The sequence below is a fragment of the Stenella coeruleoalba genome, assembly GCF_951394435.1.
Source record: "Stenella coeruleoalba genome assembly, chromosome: 5".
NCBI classification, from domain to species: domain Eukaryota; kingdom Metazoa; phylum Chordata; class Mammalia; order Artiodactyla; family Delphinidae; genus Stenella; species Stenella coeruleoalba.
Genome location: NC_137150.1, coordinates 9,132,909 through 9,155,396, shown reverse-complemented (window position 1 = coordinate 9,155,396; position 22,488 = coordinate 9,132,909). Strand labels below are relative to the sequence as shown.

The 22,488-nt window shown below is 34.3% G+C and overlaps 1 protein-coding gene across 6 annotated transcripts in view; it reads right to left on the bottom strand.

The window, feature by feature from the left end:
• Nucleotides 1-22,488, bottom strand: part of TBC1D5 (TBC1 domain family member 5) — a 532,640-nt gene that overhangs the window by 468,563 nt on the left and 41,589 nt on the right. For 5 of the 6 annotated variants that reach the window (XM_079921169.1, XM_079921174.1, XM_079921170.1 and 2 more), the window contains exon 2: nt 13,874-13,934. The gene's annotated coding sequence lies outside the window, so the exon portion shown is untranslated. Of the gene's footprint in view, nt 1-13,873; nt 13,935-14,322; nt 14,417-22,488 lie in introns of those variants that run through there. The other variant, XM_079921171.1, reaches the window with a different exon arrangement.

Sequence of the window (22,488 nt, the reverse complement as noted above, 5' to 3'; positions counted from 1 at the left end):
CTTTCTTTGTACACAGTCTTAAGAGTCCCCTCAAAAGTCCCGTATTTTCATGTTAAAGCTGAAAATCTCAGTGAAAACGAAGTTAGTCTGATGTATAAACAAACTTCATGTTCTGGGCTTGAACATAAATAATTATTAAACTCTGATGGGAACAAAAGAATTGACCATAATTCCAAGCGTGAAGCATGCACATTATATGATGTTCATAACTTATTTCTGAAGGAGTTTTATTACAGTAGCCCTATTTCATGAATGCTAGAATCAGACCAATGTAGGCTAAGCTTCCTTGCTAGTTCTTTTATGCCGCCAAGGATCTCAGCAGCTGAGTGCAGGACCAGTACAGAGAATAACCTGACTATTTTTTAGGCCTACTAGTTGCAAAGCCTCAGCCATTAAAATCAAAGAATGATGAAAATGGGGCTGGTCAAACGGCAGCAGTGGTTCTCTGTTAAATGGTGTCATATCAAAATGATGATTTGATCTTTAGCATACTAATCATCTCAGTAGAAGTAGTTTTTAATTAGTCTGGGAATAATAAAGAAGCTCAATTCTTCAAATATTTAATTTAACAAAAGATAAAGACAGTATCCCCTGGTTAAAGTGGTATGTAAGTTCCAGGTTCCCTGCCACATCATAGAAATCCTTTCACAGCACTCAAAACAATGAGAAAAAGCAACAAAATTGACTTTAAAAAGAGTAATTTCCTTTCCAACCTAAATAAACTTTACACAAAGTTGCCTCTGATTGTGGATTAAACAAGCTGCACTGCCAGCATCAGGGGAGGGTGTGAGGAGATCTAGCAGGTGCTGCAGTTTATCACCAAACCGTCTAAAATAATTGGAAGTGACAACCAGCACTACCACAAATGATTTATTAGTCTTTCACTCAGCTTTTCAGCTTCCTCGGGGCCAGAATAAATAATTTACCAACTCTGTATCTTCCAATCATTAATTCTTCCCTATGCATCCAAACTACATTTAACTCTGCTGGGTTCGGTGGAATAAAACACACAATAGGAATATTTTTCCAGATACAGAATTATCTGACCTTATGAAAAGGCAAATTTGTCAATCAAGATGTACAATCCAGATGTAGAAGAATTTCAGGGCTCAAAGTCAGCAACTGCAGATGAGTTGGTGGGAATAAAATCAAGTGGAAGAGGAAATGAAAGCAGAGCCTAGGGAAGAGCTCTCACACAGATGAGGAAAGGTTTCAGTGACTCTGTGGACAGCAAACCTAAGCAGCCACCTAGCACGCTGACACCAGAGACTTTCAACCACGATGAGAGTCAATTCACTGACTACTTACCATCTCCCCTAAAACTCCCCTAAGTTACAGAAAATATGCAGTCCTCCCTCGAGAAAAAGGTCAAAACTTTAAAACGTGAACACATAGGAATTTTTTTCATGCAAAACGGACTCTATAATACAGGGCAAGATGAGGCAGCTTCTTTAAAACATTTTAGTAACTATTTTGAATGAGTTCAGGAGACAATTACATACACCCTGAAATTCTAAAAAGGAAATACAGGCAATTTTATCAAAGAAATAAATACTCCAAAAAATTCTGAGAGTGACTTTAAAAGGTATGTCCATTAATTATGTAGAAAAACCACACAGAAAGCCAAAAAAATTACATCTTAAATCCATTTCTGATGTAAGCTAGTCTTTGTCTCATTAAATCAGCATCTGTGATTAAAAGAGAGATCATTTTTGGTACATAATGTATTGCACTGTTAGAGCAGCATCTGTTTATTGCACAGCATAAACATTTTTCAGCTTTGTGAAACTACTGATACACAAGAAGTGATGCAGACCTAGCAATGTATTTAATCTTTTTTTATTCCAAGAAGAAGTACTTTCAGTGAAAGGGTTAATAACATTAATATTCTAATATCTGGCATTCTATGAGGCATATCAAGCTGCTGGGCACACAGTCAAAGAATTTCATAGAGTGACAGCTTTCTCTGCAATGGTTTGAGAGTACATCACAATTCAAATCTTAAGTGTGTAATATAGGGCTAAGTATACTTCTAAATATATGACTTCCACCAAAATATGAAATGCACTAAAATAAGTCCAGCTAATGAAAATTATAATATAAATGTGAATCCAAAGAATGTAATTTAGATGATAAAAGGTTCGAATAATCTCTTAAAAATTCCAAAATGTTCACAAATAAGAGAGTACCATTTTCAAGACTCAATACTTCACTGTCATTAACTGAAACAATTACATAAGGACATGGGCACAAAAGCATATTGTTTACATCAAGCCAAACCACGTAGTACTTACACACAGACCCAGTGCACTTGTTGCTATGGCAAAATAAACCCCCAGACAGCATAGGTCCTAGCCTCCCACAGGTGAAAATAAAAACAAAAATGGTATACCTGGAAAATGTAACAAAAGGCATCTTTTTCAAGCAAATATCAAAAAAAAAACATAGAGATGTTATATTTTTCATATGGGTCGGAGAGAATAGGAGGATGTTTTTTTAAAAAAGCAGCAGGACAAGGCTCTCTGCAGGCTTCTTTGCAATTGGTTTTAAATGTCAGAGGAACTTCAGCAAGAAAAGATAAAGCAATGCACACTCTAGTGGCACCAAATGGCCTGAGGATGCCGCCTAATGCCAGCACCTGGACACAGTGGCCTAAAAGTTGATGGCAGCTTGTCCCACGTGCTGCAAACCGTGAGCCCGGCAGAGCCACAGGGATATCTGTGGAAAAAGTCTGGGCAAAGTAACCTGACCCTTAAATGCCCATCCAAAGACAAAGACAGACCCAAACTGCGGTACTGGTGTTGTCCTATTAGAGAACAATTAAAATTAATAAACCAGATGTAAAATCAAAAGCAAGGAATAGCTCAGAAACTATGTTGGGTAAAAAAGATAAAAAGGCAAACTGCATAAAGACTAACAGAATATTTCAGTTTAGTAAGAACACTCAATGAACACATGAATGTAGGTATAGTCTAAAAACACGGACAGAAAAGATATAAACCAATTCCAGGGTGATGGTTATCTCTGGGAAAGGAAGGACTTTAAAATGTTTTTTGAAAATATATACAGCAAATGTCAATATACAAAGTCTGCATGCTAAATACAAGGTTGCCTGATCTATTTATCCTCTGTACTTTTGTGAATACTTGAACGATTTCTTAAATATTTTAAATCTAAGCCATGTTGTACATAATTTGCTTCCTAAAAATTAAAGCAATTTCACAATATTTTTACCTGAAACATGAGGGTCTACCTTTTTAAAAATCATTGCTTTGGTTGGTCTCCATATTCAAAAATTTTTATATTCCAATCTAAAAAAACTAAAAATTCTACCCTCTTTTCACAGATGATTTGGCTTAGTAACAATTTCAAATCATTAGTTCTCAGGAGACTCCACAGTTTATTTCAGACTTGAACTGAGGGATTCCACCACATAGACCTCCCAAATGAAGTTTAAAACATTCTTCCCCGGCCTCTGAATAACTAGTTTCATCATTTGTTGTAGAGCAAACAGGCTGAAGGACCTGACTCTACTCCTGGGCTCTAACTTCCCAGTGGGAACCTATCACCTTCATTAGTGAATATGTTCCTTCCCATTTTCTCTGTTTATGTGAGGTAGTAAACTTATGTTTAAAAAAAAAAAATTCCTATTAAGTCTTTAGATGTATGTAACGAAACCTTACTCTAAAGAAATCAGGACCACAGTGACAAGCTTTCTATCTTGTATTAAAATTATCTGTAGTCAAATTTAAGTTCAGCCTCATTTCTTTATAGGCCTTTGGAAATTTGACAGGTCATCTACAGCTAAATAGAAACAAGATGCCTCCCATTTACAATCATATTTGTACACAAAAACAAAAGTTTAATACACTTTTTGTCACCACGAAGGAAATATCAAAGATACTGTTAATCTTCACCAAAACTGATCAATATTCTCTCAAAGTAGCAACCATCTGATTTAAAGAATTATTGGCTTGTTATCTTAAACAAGAAATTATATTCAACTTATATTGATGTTTTCTATCTGAAGCGTGTCATGCAATATTGTAATTTATCTCATAAATCTACTAGAGTGTGATCAAATTCTATCAACTCTGATTGGCATAAATTTGAAACAATGAAGCAATCACATCTGTTAAGCAGTTCTAGCTTGCTAGACAACATTTTAAAAGTTTATACAATAACATAATTATATTTTTCTCCATAAGACCTTCCTGTAGCTGATTTCAGCTTTTTCATGAAGTTTTGTATGTGTACTGGGTTCAGTGGGATACAGAACAAAAGATAAGAAAAGGAGATGGAAGAAGTGTGGGAGATGGATTGACAGAGATGGTTTAAGTATGAACTTCAAACACTCGGAAAAATATTTTAACAAAACTCCAAATGAATTACAAGGTGTCAAGATAGGAAAATAAGTTCATTTGAATAAAAAATATATAGTATATCTAACTTTATCCTGAAACTACTCCTTAAAAATATGAATGTTGAATTTAAATGAAAATACATGGGCATAAAACAAAGAATTCAAACCATGCTTTACGGAACAAAACAATATTGTACAGCAAAATTTACCACCTACCTTTTTTGGTGCAAAATTCCTAATTTTTGAAACTTAAATGATTACTATGAAAATATTATAATAGTATGTATAAAAGTTAATAGGTGAGAAACACAATATTCCAAAAGTAATTCTATGTAATTTTAAAGACATTTCAAATTAGCAAGTGAACTCAAGGATGAAAATGATTAGGCCCTAAAGATATATGGGGTGTACGGGCTAAAATGACTGAGAAATATTAAAAATAAAATTTAGGACACTGTTAAGTAACTTCATCAAGTTACTGATCCTACTGCTTTATATCATCATGACTAAGATATGACTTAAGAGGATGTGAACATTCTACTAAATGTTAGCTAATAATAGCTAAATTATTATTATAAATCCCATCTGGGCCATTCATTGACAGTTAATCATATACAATGTTGAAACAGTTCTCATCCTATTGAACTTTGTACTTGCCACTCCTTACATGCATACATCTTCACTCCAAAGTGATACCTCTTCGACTTCCCCTTCATACCAACCAGGGCCTTGTATGTACTCAGTACATATTTGCTGATTGATTTCTTTTAACTTATATGAAAACATGACTCATGAGTCAAACAGTTTAGATTAAAACAATTTTATTCCCTACCATTAAAGTTGAAATTAGTAAAACAAAACAATATTACGATCAAAGGAAAACTTCCCAGAAAGAGACAATAGGTAATTCTGATGGTGGAAAGTGAACTCAAGACAGTGACAGAGGTCTTTTAATGAAATCTTGCGTTAATTCAGATGTTTTCCTTTTGTCTGTGGATATGGCAGGCTTTCACAAAACAAGTATATCTTATTTTCTTAGAATTTTTCAATTTGGAATTACTGGACTGCTTTGCTAACCAAAGATGACAAAACTTTTTTCTCCATTCTTGCTTCTTTTCTATGATTTTGTTGTACTCTCCTTAATATATAAAACTATCCACTAGTCATCTATTTTTTCGTATCCTGTAGATTAATTTCTAATTAAATGAATAAAGAAATTGAAGCTCTCATGACTACTCTGTAATTTAGCTTCAATATAAAGACATTTTTTGATTACCGCAGGATACTAACAATACTAATATTTTATTTAAAAAAAGTAAATCTCCATTAAGTTTTATTTTTTAATCTATCAAACATTCACTGAATAGGATTAAATAAGAAATAATTACAATTCTTCTGATAAAACTGTACTGTTGCTACCTATTATCAACCTCATTTCTGTATTTTATGTTTTCATTCAAGAAACATTATGCTTTGCACATAGGCACTGGTAAAAATAAGACAATTCGTGTTTTTCTTACAAAGATAAGCAATGAACTAATTATTAAAACATGGTATAATATGTGTTCTACAAAGGTTTGTGGAAGGTGAGGAGATATCACTGAGGAATCAGGGAAAGCTTTCAAGAGCTACATCCTGCAAGTTGAGTAAGCCAGGAAAAGAGGTACGGAGTGAACAGCACATACAAAGATCGACTGAACAAAGATTAACCACATGGGTTTATTTTCTCCTTCCTCAAACCCCAAAGAGACCTCAGATTTTTGGAAAATAAATGACTTATCAAAGGAAGTAACTCATAAAAGAACTTATAAAAGACACTGAGGAAAAGGCGAACCATTTTGCCCACAGTCCAGGAACATTCAACTTCACACATCCTGGTGTAGAAAAATGGAAACTACGAGAAATGGAAAAACAGACTTAGCTAACAAACAAACAGGTGGAAGAAAATAACTTCCCCAAACTGAAGGACTTGCTTCCAGAATGAAGGAGTCCCCAGAAAATCCAGTATAAACAATGAACAAAATCCACTCCAAGGCACATCATCATAAAAATTCAGAGACAAAGATTCTAAAAGTTTCCATAATTATAAAAACAAGTCATGCACAGCAGAAAACAATGTAGAAGGGGAAAAAAAGGCAAGGAACCTCTCAGTAGCAAAACTGAATGCTGTGAAACAAAGTCTTCGAAATTCTAAAAGAAAATTATGCTGCAACGTAAAATTCTATACCCAACCAAACCACTAATCATGTCTGACAGTAAAATAAAGACACTTCAACCCTTCCTAAGATCTTTTTCATATAATGAGGAAGTTAAACCAGAAAAAAAGACAATGAGTTGGGATTCACATATAAGGAAAAGAGAAAAGCGATCCAACCTCCAAGGATATCAAATCTTTGACTTTCTTCTAGAACACATGAGAACACCACAGCATAACTCTGAATGAAAATGGCAGTAGCAGTTAAACAAATAGGAAATAATACCAGAGGAAGCAATTAGAAGCAAGTATTCTTATATTATACACCTACTACACTTCAACTAAAAAAAAAAAGGAGCAAGTATTCCTTGAGCAAAGATGCCACTGAAATTAGAGGGAACCCCCATGACAACGGCTCTTAGTCTTCAGATGACAGTCTCTACATTACACCAGGATCAAATGATTGCCGAACTATTGCACATTCATCTCTCAAGTTATGCTCACATGCACTATAAACAGTGTCACTTTGAAGATAAGCAAAACCGTATTAACAAAAATGCATGTATACACACACACACACACACACACACACACACATTTTCATCCAAGATAGGGTTTAACTGTATTACTTTATAATTAGGTTTCACTTAAAAAGCCAACAACAAAATGAGTGTGTACATGGTTGGTTAGCATTAGTTATTTTTCAAATTTTCACTTATAAAATATCAAAGAAATCAAAAAAAAGATCAAAGAAATCAGAGTAAGCCCATATATTCCTAACTAGAAGAGTGTTTATGCTAAAATATTTAATCCTATGTGAATTGTTGGCTTTGACATTTTTTTCATCCATATAAGAAGCTCCAATCTAATCTGCAAGCATCTTTTAAGCATAAGAGTTAGAAGAGCTATAAGGAATAAGTGCACATTTTGAAAACAGTGGTTCTCAATCCCACCAGATCCAATGCCCCTTTCATTCCCTGTACTGTTCTGAAATGAAATTCAGAGTTAATAAAATCTACACATAGAATGTCTCTTTAAACAAAAAAATCAGGGACTTCCCTGGTGGTCCAGTGGTTAAGACTCCGCGCTTCCACTGCAGGGGGCACGGGTTCAATCCCTGGTTGGAGAACTAACATCCCACATGCAGTGTTGGTGAAGCCAAAAAAAAAACAAAACAAAACAAAAAAAACAAAATTAAAATTAATTCTAAACCATGTTATTAATTAAAAATTTATAATTATTTATTTCATTACATAAATGCTTAGACATAACTACTTAAGAAGAGCAAATAAAACAGTCACATATTTGCATCTATATATAATAAATAAGCTTGGATCTAAGAGGAAAAAGATCACAAGTCATTCTCTGTAAGTACCAAAAAAATGAAACAGGAGAGGTATAAGAGAACTCTAGAATAAAAATTAGTATTGAGATAAGTGATTACAGATAAAAATTAAATTGAATATGAAAGAGAAAGATAGAAATAAGCTTAAATGAAATAAAGATTAAAAGGTCAAGACAAATTACATACTGTTGAAACAGAGAAAATTATGAAATGTGGTTATTAGTACAACTGACCTGGGTTTTATTTCTAGGTGTAGTGTCAAAATAATTACCTATACTAAGGTTGTTACACTGCGGTTACAACCTATCCCAGAAAACCTACCACACTGTCAAGGAATTAAGTCTCTAGTAGTTTAAAATACTACAATAAAGACTATATCCCCCCAAAATATTGCCAGTGGAGTGGGTAAAGAAATTTAAGAAGTTACAGAGAGTTTGTATAATAGATTGCTTATTGGAGATGGTACCAGAGTAATAGCGGTACAACATAAAAATATAACATAAAAATAAATCATTTTAAAATATATTTTTAACAATGCATTTATTATCATTCTAAAAACAAAATTTTAACATTTAGGATGGCAATCATGAAATATCTAAACAATCCTTATTAACTAATAAAATTCAATAATTTAATTTAGATCCATTAATTTAAAATTTAGTTTGTTATTAAAAGAGTCTTAAATATCCTGTTACATATTTGCAACCAGTGTAACAGAGCTTCCAGTAAACTGCATTGCTGAACTGAAAACTTTTAACCGAAATACCTAGTTAGAAATGCTATAAATCAGGAAGTGGAAGAATGTGTGAAGTACATACAATTTTGAGAGAATTTCTTTATTCTACTTAAGATTCCCCTCAACACAAACTTCCCCTAAAGTATCAGATTGCTCATGTAACATCTTACAAACAACTGTCAGTAATATTACATACTGAAGTATTATCTTTGAAGAGAGTTTAAGCAAGCAGACATTCAAAAGTTATGTGGTTCTCAGGACAGTTTTCTGTAGTCTGAGACTGTCCCATGCATTGCAGGACACCTAGCATCCCTGATCCCACCCATCAAATGCCAGAAACATTCCTTATAATTATTGTGACCAGCTAAAGTACTCCTTAATTTCCCAAATTCCCCTCATAGGGCTTTACCACCCTTGTTTGGAAATCATACTCTAGAAGTCTTATAGAAAGAAGCATGCTATGGTACGGAACTATATGAAAAAATGTGTTTCAAAAACAGAAAGAAACATTTTTATCAATTATACTAAAAATTATAACTTGCAATTTTATCCTCTTCCAAACATTCTTTCTTCAGCCTATATTTTTTGGTATTGTGTACTAAGGCTAACTTAAAGAGATTTGTTAGCCACTCTAGAACAGATGTATATTCTCTTTATATGTTTTTTAATAGAAAGCTTTCCTATATATGACCTTTTCAATACTCCAACTTTTACTTAGCTGAATTAAAGTCAAAAATAGAATCTAATCAATAGATTGTACATGTATAGGCATGGCATGCTTCTATAATTTCATTTGTGTGATTTTATTTTCTATTTTTGTTGTTGCTGTGTGGTTTGGGTTTAGTGTTTCATTGAGCAGCATCAATACTAAGGTGGTCAACACTAAGACACTGCGTTTAGTCAGGACAGGATTCAGTATTATTAAAGACTGTTATGTGTCAGTATTATCTAGTGCCCTAGGAAATCCATGCAGTACAAGAGTCCCCTTTTTTACTCTGCAAACTCTAAATTTAATAAGGTTCTATTTAATTAGTGCAGGATTCAAATACACGTTCATGCCAAATTTTGCAACCACACGGGAGGTAAGGGAAAGATATTTCAAACACTTACATGGGAACAACCTTAGGCTGCTGTCTTAAAATATCAGTGCAGGATGCAAACTACTTCACAGACTATCCACATAACGGATGAGGTGTGAAAGAAATTCTGTGCTTAACGTGACCTTTGGCTGTACTTTTACTTGTCATAATTATAAAGGAGGTACTCTCAGAGCCAACACATAAGCTATGTTATTACTCTTACAATTATAGTAGTATCTCGCCAAGTGCTTCATATACTGTGACAAACTCGAGGCAAAATATACGGAAGCTCTTACCTTTGTTACAAGGCCTAACAGGCCTTGCTGAACAAAAAGAGTGCTGCTATTACACATACGTATGAATAAGAACTACTGCATAAGAATTTTTCTTTTTAATGTTCATTAAAATACAAATATGCCAGTGTGGTTACCTAGTTCAACTTAACAAGTCATCTATTCTCTAAATGCAAAACAACTTGAAATTTAAATTTAATACCTAATTGTGACTTTACTGAATACATGTCAAGAAGGAATTAAAAAGAAAACTATACAAAAACCAAAAACCTTTAAGCAACTCTCTTCTACAGATTCCTATTTTCCCACACAGAATTTCAGCAAGGAAAAAGAGTTGTTTTCAAAAATGCTTTGGCAAACTGCCAACTTATCAATATAAATGACATGTAACATGATTTTTTAAGGAAAAAAAAAACACTACTGGATCATCTAACATAAAATTATAAATTCTGAACATATAACAAATAGAATTAGTTTTCCGTACAATGTCAAATATACCATTTATCAGAAGATTTACAAAGCAAAACAAGTATTAAAAATCCTGCAATGTATGATACGAAGAAAAACTTTACAACTATATACTATATTATGACCAACTTTGCCATACTCATCTTTCTGTTCCCAATAGTAATACCTCCTCTTTATTTTCACCTTGAAAATAGGTTCCAAAAGCTGTAAAACATCAGAGTCACACTTCATAAAAGTCATAAACACAAACTGCCTAGGTTGGCTAACAAAAACACATAAATACTGGCCATAAAAGACGTTTGTTTTATCATAAAATATTTTTTAAAATATTGCATGTGAATTAAGATTGCTCTTAAATATGCATTATAAACACTGTTAGGGACTACTCAATAGGAATCTGAGATGTTACTAGGGTGACCAGAGGTCCCAATTTGCCCAGGATGGTACTAGTTTACGCCTACTGTCCTGGCATTCATACAGATGCAATTATTTATGGCACTCACACCAACATCACCCAAGATTTGACCTAACAGAGCCCTGGAAACGGTCTTGGGCTTAAGAGTCAAAAGAAGTGATCTGAGCGTTAGACTTCCACCAGGCAAACGTTCAATCTCCCTGAGGCACAAATTCTTCTTCTGTATTTAATTCGGATCCACTATACAGGATTATAAGAAGAATCAAATCAGCAAATTCAAGAAGCTCAAGTACTACCTACTGTTTAAAAAAGATGACCAAATGAAACACAAACTGAATATACTTAGCAAGTTAAGTCTATCAGAGATATAAATAACTACAGTCTCCATAAACAAACAAACAAATGAAAACAACTCAGGTGAAAAACTACATTACAGAATTGTAATGTAGCATAATTACATTACAGATTTGTAATGTAATACAACAAATAAAACTACATAAAACTACGTTAAAACAACAATAAAGCTACATTACAGAATTGTAATGGGCTAAGAAGGACCTTCGGGAGTCACACTAAATGAGTCCCAGTTCCAGCACCGTCACTTACTGTCAGCTGTGTGGCAAAGAGCAAGTTACTAGGCCTCTGTTTCCTCATTCATAAAATGAAGATAATAACTGTACTTCTCTCACTGGAAAGAGTAACAAATAATCCATGTAAAAGATGATGTGAGCACTGTGCCTGCACATAGTAAGTGCTCAGTAAATGCTAGCTACTATTATGACAATCTCCATCAACATCTCTTTTCAAAAACAAGTCCTAAGAAATTATTCAGGAGACAATTTCACATATGTGTGCATGTGTGTGTGTGCACATATGTGTATCTGTATCTTCCAATTAAAGATCACTTGGATGACACAGCTACATGTTATAGTGTGGGCTGGGTATATTACACAACTAGTATAGGAGGTCTTATTCAACATTGGACAAGGTAGCTTTTTTCTCTGAAAGAAGTCCACAGTGGCATCCTGAAGCACACTTTAAAATAAAAGTCCATATCTAACAATATCTGTGGCTGTTCATCTAGAGAACAGAGGAGTCACAGATATGTACAATAAACACATTTTTAAATCCATGTATATAAATCAAATGAAACCGCTTCCTTTAAAGCAAGCATATGAAGATACTAAAGCAATATCCCAATTAAACGTTAATATAGTCAATATTTCAAAATAAGAAATTTGGGTTTACATATGCACAGTTTAAAATTCTATAGTGAGGGCTTCCCTGGTGGCGCAGTGGTTGAGAGTCTGCCTGCCGATGCAGGGGACGCGGGTTCGTGCCCCGTTCCGGGAAGATCCCATGTGCCGTGGAGCGGCTGGGCCCGTGAGCCATGGCCGCTGAGCCTGCGTGTCCAGAGCCTATGCTCCGTAACGGGAGAGGCCACAACAGTGAGAGGCCCACGTACCGCAAAAAAAAAAAAAAAAAATTCTATAGTGAAACCTGTCTACAGAGGTCATTTTCCCTATATTTCAACAGCATATAGTTCAACTTGAAATGTACAACGCTGCTTCTCTCTGAAATGTTAAAACTGTAAGGTACACAGTAATTCACTGCAAGCAAACACAGGAGAAAGGCTATGTTGTACACATGATACCCTTTAACCCAAACAATTACTTTAACTTATTCATTAAACCCATTCAAAAAGAGAACACTAATAACTTGTGCTACCTTACGAAACAGTCAGAACTAAGAAGAAATACTTTATTTGGTTAAAAACAGAAACTTCACATAAGAGAATTATTAGGTAAAGACAGAGAAATTATAGCTGGCATTTATAAAAGACCTTGTACATTTTTAGCTCATTAAAATAAAGTGGTATAAAACTTTCCATAAGAGATATGGTATAAAATAAGTATGTCACTAAGACTGATATAAAACTCTATATAAACATCATGTTGCTTTCCAAATACACATATAACAGGTATTTAAAAAAAACAAAGGGCTACATCAAATTTATATCTCAGGAATCCAAATCTAAGTTGGACTTCATTTCTCTGAGCGTTCCTAAAAATATTCCAGTAGTAAAATAGCTTTGCCACTAAAATAAAATAACTAAGACTCCATTATCTATTCTATAGCAAGTAAGAAATACCGACCTGCCGTTTAGAGATACCAAGGATAATGTGGACTGAGGTTTATATGTTCTGTCTCACTTTACAGGCTATAGGCTATATCATTAATTTGTAAGTGACTCTACAATAAGTATGCACACAACAAACAAATATTCTATCATGGGTAACCCTAAACAGGTAAATTTAGAACTGAACAAAGCATAACTGAAATTTTATCACTACCATAAATTACTTTTTAAAAAAATCCCTGGGCATTGCAATGAATATACTTTTGCCTTAGAGCTAATACTTTAATTTTAAAGAACCACAAAGAAAAAAATCAAAACTAGTCAGTAACAATGCAGCAACTAAAAGCAATAAACTCAAAATTAAGTTATAAATAATTTAAAGCATGTCATGAAGATGTATTAATAATTCATCAGATAAATAATTTACTAAATAATCAAATAAATAAATAATGAAATACATAAATAAATCAGCAAATAAATAATTCTGCAAAATAACCTAAACAATAAGTCACCCAAACAAATCACAAACCTACAAAACTACAATGATTCTTTGGATTCTGATAGTTTTAAATAAGCAAATGTACATAAACTAGATCAATCCTTGTTAGAATTAGAAATATTTTTCAATGCTATTTGTAAAATCCTCATCTCAGTACATAAGAACACATTTTCAATTTTTAAAAGACTGCATAGGATTAGTTCTTATAAATTATTAACATGATTATAATATATCCTCTTCTATATTTTACATATAATAACTCTGCCTAACATATTTTCCCCCAAACAACTGGATACTTAAAATATTCTTAATTTACAGTTCTTTTTCAAAGCAATACTTACAGTACAATAGTGCTATAGTCTTTCTGATAGCTTTCGTATCTTCACCAAGTCTGGAAATTTTCTGCAAGGGATAGAACAGTTAGAATAAGCTTAATTATTATAGACAGCATTTCATTCACTGGTGAACAATGCTTTATAACTCTACAAAGTAGCAATGGGAAGTGGAGGTTATTAGTTGTGAACTTTGTCAAGTTTTTAGAAGTCTTAAGTGGACTAAGCACAAGCTGATAGAGGCCTGGCTTCCTCTAATGGAGCTGTTACAATTGGAGGGATTTCAGATGTGAAGACAAAAACTTCTGAAGGTCAAAGCGACTGGCTGACATCTAATGCTATCAACAACTGGAGAAGCTCACAGTCCCTGAAAGAACACAGGAGATCACTTAACTGTTACAATGTGAATGCTGCGACAACCTAATGGGAGCACCACAAAGAGACAAAACACAACTGACCTCGTAAGTCAGTCTTCACTTAACATTTATTTCAGGTTTTTATCCACCCACAGTATAGTACTCTTGAAGTCCATAAAGAGCAGATCCTAAACTGTGATAGCCTTTCCCGCAGAAATAAGAACTTTGTAATGAGTGTTTGACACTTTCAAGGGAATAAATCCAAACAGTATAGCACAACATCTGAAGAGAAAGAAACTAAAATTAAAATATTTTGATAATCTAGCTCAATGAATTCTCAAACAACTTAGGCAATATTTTACCTATTTCACAATCAAGGAAAATGAGGCTCAGCAAGAGTCTGTCCGTATGCTGCCTGCGGTCCCCAAGGGGCAGGAAGATTCTAACTTTTTCTACACCACTTCACGTGAAGGGCCACTGAACCACAGGCTCCTTCAATTTGAGCCCACCTTAAAAATACAGCAAATCCTAAAGCTTCGAAAATTGGTCAGAGCAATGGTTTTCAACTGGGGGTGATTTGCCTCCCAAGGGACATTTGGCAATGTCTGGAAACATTTTTGGTTGTCACAACCAGAGAGTATTACTGGCATCTAGTGGGTAGAGATCAGGGATGCTGCTAAACGTCCTACAATGCACAGGATAGTCTCCCACAACAAATAATTATCTGCCCTAAAGTGTTAATAGTGCTGAGGGTGGGAAACTCTGGGTTAGCGTAAAAGGTCTTTCAGGGCTGTGCAGTTTTCCTGTTATAAAATAAGACACATTTGGTTCAGGGATATAAAGTCTTTTTTTATGTGTGTGGAACATCCTGGATAAAAATGTGTATACTGTGGAGAACGGGTATATGGGAACTCTTTGTACTTTCTGCTCAATTTTTCTATAAACCTAAAACTTCTCAAAAAATAGTCTAGTAACTTTTTAAATGTGTATCCTTCACTTCTTTCACCAAAGTTATGAGTAACTGTCTTAGAATCAATACCCCCAAAATACGTCTAAAGTTATAAATTAAAATTTTTTTAAATTTCATTTGTCAAAATTCTTCCAATGAAGTTAATGAGAGCATTCAAAGTCACATTTATGAACTAACTCTGTCTAAATGACTAGCCAAGATATCTAATAAATATTACAAATTCATAGGGCTTTAAGAGATTATTTTGATACACTACAATTAATAATCTTCAATACTTAGTGATTTCTTTTGCCTAAAAGCTGTCATACATTTTCTGAAATATTTGTGGTAATTATTAAAATCATTTGAGAACAAAATTCAGCAATATAATTATCAAAGAACTCCAGAAAATACATATCAAATATTTCCCTTTCAATGCCAATTAATCTCTCTCCAGTCTCAAAGTAGATTTTGGTTTTCAACATGGATCTAGAATCTACCATGACACAATGCATGTTTCCTTATATTGGACCCATCACATTACTGCACAGAGCATCAAACAATGGCATCCTTTATCAGCTAGGGTTAGGTCATATCCTTCCCAAGACAAAAAAATTTTTTAATAATTATAATACAATGACTTAAGAGAGGAAAAAAACAAAGGGAGAGAATTTCTCCCATGTAAATGTCTAGAAGTGGACAATCAAAGGCTGATGTGGCCGCTCCAAATATTAGGAATCCAAGTTCTTTCCGTCTTTTTGCTCTACCATATACTGTTCTATTAAAAGTCACCTCACACTCCAAGAAGGCTATGGGGAGCAGCACGAAGGAAGGGGAAGAAAGGCCCATCTCACTCTCTTCTAATGCTCATATTTCAGCTTACAGCTTCGCAACCATAACCTAGTCCTTTGGCCACACCTAACCACTTGAGGGGATAGGAAACACAGTCTCCAAATTTGGTAATACTGCCCACATATAAAATTGGGATTCTTTTTATTAAGGAAGACAGGGAGAACGATTTTGTGGAGCGAATTATGAGAGGCAGACTATGGTGGAGGTAACAACTCTTCAAAGAAAATGGGAGATGTACTCAAAATTTTCATTAGAGTGGTTCACTGGGAGATTAGGATTGACATATATACACTACCATGTGTAAAACAGACAGCTAGTGGGAATGTGCTATAAAGCACAGGAAGCTCAGCTCGGTGCTCTGTGATGACCTAGAGGGGTGGGGTGGGGGTGGGGGTGGGAGGGAGGTCAAAGAGGGAGGGAATATGTATATCTATACATATAGCTGATTCACTTCATTGCACAGCAGAAACTAACACAACATTGTAAAGCAATTATACTCCAATAAAAAAATTTTTAAAACAAGACCTGGAAAAAAAAACTATGTGTATATGTACGTTGTGTACATATATACACACATATACATATGTGTATATGTGTGTGTATATATATTTACGGAAGAAAATCTAAATGTTTAACAACAGGTGTATGGTTAAATAAATTTGGGGATAATCTCAGAACAGAATGCTATGCAGACACTAAATAACACTTCAAAAAATTTTTACAGGTATGGAAGAATGTTCATAATATTATATGAAAAAGAATAGGCTATAACACGCTTCATATAAAATAATCCCTATTTTAAATAAATATACATACTTACAAACATACACATATACACACAGTATACACTGATATCTATATACAGGCACATTTTATATCTATATCTAGAGAGAAACTGAGACCATATAAAAATCAAGAGAACAGAATTAAATGATAATAGTGGTTTAGGCTTTGGGAAGCAACTTTCTTTGCTTTCTAATTCTTCTACAATGAAAACATATTATGCTTTTGATTTTTTTCATGAAGATTTTGGCCTAGATGAGGAAAAGCACTTTATAAAGGTAATTAGATTCAAGCTTTAATTTATTTTGTTACTTGGAACTTGGTGATAATTTAAAAAAGCCGGGGGGGATCTATAGCTGCGCTGTATCTTTCCCAACTGGGGCAAAATATACATGTTCCTCCTGAGTTAACAGTAAGAAGCTAACCTCTCTATGCCCAACTTGTTTTCAACTTACTAACATTCATATATCACATTTATCAGCTTTACACAACTCACTCCTAACCAGATGCTACATCCATCATTCCTAACAATTTACCCTGACATATTGATTACTTTGCTCATCTCATTCTGTAGAACTAATCATTCGTACTTCATGCTTCTACAAATCCTTCCATTTTCTATATTTCTGAGTCTATTTTTCTTAATGCTACTCTACTGCACATTTTTCTGGTTACTTATATAATGGATCTATCTAACAGAAATTACATGTTTCTTATATCTTTGTGACTATCTTGCATTGTCTTGAATTTTCCAGAGTTATTACTGAGTATACACACTATTGTTACATTGGTATTAATTCTATTATCTGCAAGTCTCAACATTACCATTAGTAAAGTCTCAATTTAGAATGCCTCAAAGTTCTCCACATTTTCTAGAATGATTCAATTTCCTAAACCCCCATTACTACCACATAAAAAAATGAAAAAATAAGTAAAAAGCAAGAGATTGATATATTTAAAACTACTAACAAGTATATGGGGTTGACCAAAATTGCAAACAAATAAAAACGTAAAATACATAGTCCCCACCCTCTAGAACTTGAGGGAAACAAGAAAGACACAGACACAAATACACACACACACACACACACACAGAGGGCGGGGAGGAAGAGAGAGAAAGAAGTTCACAACCAAATGTAATAGGGACAAGTGTACAATCCAGACAATATGTACTACAGAAAATCCAGGAGGTAAAAGCCACAGGCAGGAATCATCAAAGAAGGCTCTTCAACTGAGGCCAAGTTCATATAGAGCTAGAACGGTGGTTCTCAACCGCGGGAGATGGTGCCCCCAAAGGACATTTGGCAACATCTGGAAACACTTTTAACTGTTAGAAAATGGGAGGTACTATTTGTACCTGGTGAGTAGAGGCCAGGGAAGCAGCTAACATCCTACAATGCACAAGACAGCCCCCCACAAAAATGAATTATCCAGCCCAAAATGTCAACAGTGCTAGAAGCAGCGGCTGGAGTCAAAAGGAGAGATAGTATTTAAACAGGATAGAATGACACGAGTGAAAGAATGGCAGCTACAACACACGATGTCTTTAATAAACCATAATATCACCAGTGAAGGAACAGTGGGAAACCAAGGAGAAAACATAACTGGGTATAGATTGTAATGGGTCTGTACAAGAAGTCTGATGGACCAAAGAGATAAAATAGTTTAACAAAAATACAAGAGAGCACAGGCAAAAATAGCAACATACTTCATAAGACTAAACTGTAGACAGATGGGTCACTGATTTCCAGCAGTATGGCAGACTAGATACCTTGATACTACTAGATACAACTTTTTAACGTTAGTGGGAAAATCTGTTTTAATGAATTGCTTAGCTAGCAAGAAAGTACCCTATCCACATAAGCTATAAACACAATGAAAGTAGAATAAGCAAACCTAGGAAACCAGCTTTCATTCTGAGAGTATGTACCTAAAACTGTTGAAACTGATCTTACATCTTAATGTCTACACGAGGCTCAGGAGATGGACCCTAAAAAGTCTATCAAAAGCACCATCCCTAACCCCTGGCAACCACTAATCTATGTGCCATCTCTATAATTTTGTCATTTCAAGAATGTTTTATCAATTCTCTTGACACTGTAATCACAAAGGGGAAACTTCACAAAGGTTCTCAGACTAAATTCACACTACTTGCATAAGCCAACAAATCTCATGTGGAGATCTATTTAAAGTGCTCTTAAACTGTCAGTATCCCTAGTCACCTGGAGGAAGCACAGGTAAATTCTCAGTGAAAGAAAATAACTTCAATCCAGGCCTCAAAGAATCCAACAACTTTCCAAAAAACTCTACTCAATTAAAAAAAAAAAAAATCACAGAACAGACACAATGAATGAGGGCCAACATAAACAAGAGATGTTAGAATTAGAGTACACATATTTCAATTACTGGAAAGATTATACAATAAGGATGTTTCAAGTAATAGAAATGCTTAAAATATGTGTGTGAATTAAATAAAACCTCAAGAAATAAAAAACATAGGTAAAATTTTTAATTCAGTGTAAAAGTTTAAACAGTAGAGTCAGTACAGAGAATTAGTAAATGGAAAGACTTTTAAAACCTATCTAAAATGCAGTTCAGAAAGACAAAGAAAGAAAATAAAATATGTAAGAGCAGTTAAGAGATACAAAGAATAGAGTAAGAAGGTCTAACAAAATATATACTTTTGAAACTATTGGTGATGAAGGACCATTTTTTAAATGGCCGATCTACTGCAGACAAAAACTTCTATAAAATACAGTAAACGTGAATTTCTTTTTGAAAAATCATGTGCTTAGATGTCATGATAATATCAAGTTGCTGTTAAAAGCTTCTAAATGTTTACTTTGAATTTGTCTTGGTTCATTACAGACCAATAACATCAGTTTGCAGACCAGTACTGACCTGAGGACCACACTTTGAGCAGCAACAATCTAAAACACAAACAGATCGAAATTAGAAAAGAATACAAAAGACAAAAGAGAGAATAGATGATGTTCAAATAGAGTATAGATGATGTTCAAATAGATGATGGCTGAAAATTTTCCATACTAAATGAAGATGCAAATGGACAATCCAAGATGCAAGAAAAAGAAACAAAGTAAAGATACAGGTAAACACCTGGATGACTCCTTATCAGTGTAGAGGCTACACCCACCACAATCACTGCAACACAATTCCAAACCAGCATTTTCCATCATTTTTTTAAAAATCTAAGAACTCAAGCTCTAGATGTACTCTAAATAAACAAAAATAGAGACAAGTGGACTTAGTAAAGAAAGTTAGACACCAAGTTTCAAGAGCTAGTGATTTCCTCTCAGTGGAAACACTCTGTCCATACTGCCCAAACTGTATCTAGTTTATTAGTTATTTTTAATGTGTAACTGTATGAAAAAAAAATCCCAAACTTTTATTAGCAGAGACTGAATATATTTTCAATTGTATTGAAATGAACAGGATTCCAATTCCATTAACTGTTCCTTTCAATGGGAAGTGAGCTACGTAATACTTCAGCATACTTTACCTATTAAATCCCCTAATCACGACAGATTCTTTTATTTCTAAATGCAGTTCATTTAAAAGACCCTGCTCAGACATCCAGCAGGAATCGAATATAAATTCACACCTACTTGGCAAAACAGGAATTATGGCATCACGCCTCCTGAGAAAGAATCATAACTAACAGCTGTATAAACGTTTGGTCACTTTTCAAATATTTGACACACATCTATTTGAAGCATCACAATACCCTTATGGGTTTTATAGAACAGATATAATAATGGCTAAAAGCTTAGAAAGTGAAAGAACATGGTGAACAGCATCAAAAATATGCAAGAAAAAATATGTAAATTGAATGCAACAATATAAAAAGATATCCAAAATCCAATCAACGGCTGCCTCTTACCATCAGTCTCCATCACATGAAACTGAAAGAACACTCATTAGGCATACATAGCAAATTAAATGAAATGATGTATTAACCTATTTGATTCAGTGCCACCAAATTCAAACAATTTAGCAAGATATTTAACCGCTTATTGGATCTGAGTAAGATTCATATGGTGCTACCTCTATGGGCTATGGGAAAAGAATTTAAATAGAAAAAAACTGGGCTGAGTGATTAAAACTGGATCAGGTAAAAGTAAGGTAAAGGCTGAGCAAGGCAAAAATTGTCATCCATACTTAACCATGAAGAATCAAAAGTACAAGGCATTTAGAAAATCTCAGGGGCAAGGTCCAAATAAGAAATTCTTCCCCTGGGGCTTCCCTGGTGACGCAGTGGTTAAGAATCCGCCTGCGAACGCAGGGGACACCGGTTCGAGCCCTGGTCCGGGAAGATCCCACACGCCGCGGAGCAACTAAGCCCGTGCACCACAACTACTGAGCCTGCGCTCTAGAGCCCGTGAACCACAACTGCTGAGCCCGCACACCACAACTACTGAAGCCCGCACGCCTAGAGCTCGTGCTCCGCAACAAGGGAAGCCACCGGTAATGAGAAGCCCACGCACCGCAACAGAGTGGCCCCCATTTGCCCCAACTAGAGAAAGCCAAGCGCAGCAACGAAGACCCAACACAGCCAAAAATATAAGTAAATAAATAAATTTTAAAAACAAACGTCCTTCTGCCCATCCTCATTCACTATGTCTGCTGACCTTAAATTTGAAAGAATATATCTCTGGATCATCCTTTAGAAAAAAAAAAAAAAAGAAATTCTTCCCCAAACTATTCCACAGCTATATTGATTCAAAGTTAATGCGTGAGCAGATAAAAGACACAAAATATTCTAACTTGGTTATTTACAATAAAAATGGATTTAAGCTGGAGATTTACAGTGAAGTTTATTTTTGTTAATGCATTATTTCAGCCAGACACAAACATCAGGCTATGAGAATATTTAGCCTTATAATTTAAAATTTTGACAGCTCACACCAAGTTTAACCAACCACCAATCCATTCCAATATAAAGAAGAAGAAAAATTAAATATCCCACAGTGACTTTTGAGTTTTTATTTAAAGTTATTCATAACCACATTTGTTTGTATTCTCCTTAGCTGCTTCAAGTCTTCTTTGTGGAGAGAAAAAAAGCAGGTTTTAAAAACATACCTACATACATACACACATCCGTGTATAGAAAATGTTCCCATAATTGCACGCTTTTCACTGGTACTTCCTGATCTCTACTTAAAACATGAAAGTGAGTAAGTAAGCAAATTTTCAAGTAAGATAACACTAAAAATTAATGCACTTTCTTTAAGAATATATTTTTAAGTAAAGGCAAACTACAAAGATTTTTTATATCATCCATAAAAACAAGTCACAAGCCAAATTTCATTATAATAAACATTTGCAAATAGCTAAAATTGGGAGGAAATAAAGGCTAGCAATTTACTTCTATATCTGTCAAAAGAGGACTTGAGCTTACTGCAAGGAAACGCTAATGACTGAAATAACTGATACCTAGAGATTAACATCCAAAGTCACAGAATCACAAATTTTCCCACTGAAATCCCCCTAATAAGTACCCTAATAGAAATGACCTCCCAATGGAGGTCTGGGAATGGAACCCAAAATTGTTAACAATAACCATTAATTTTCTTTGGCACTGAGTATTATTTTTAAATAATTGTGTTAATTCTTTCCCATTACACAATATCCCACTAAAATTCAACTTGAAAAGAACGCACCAT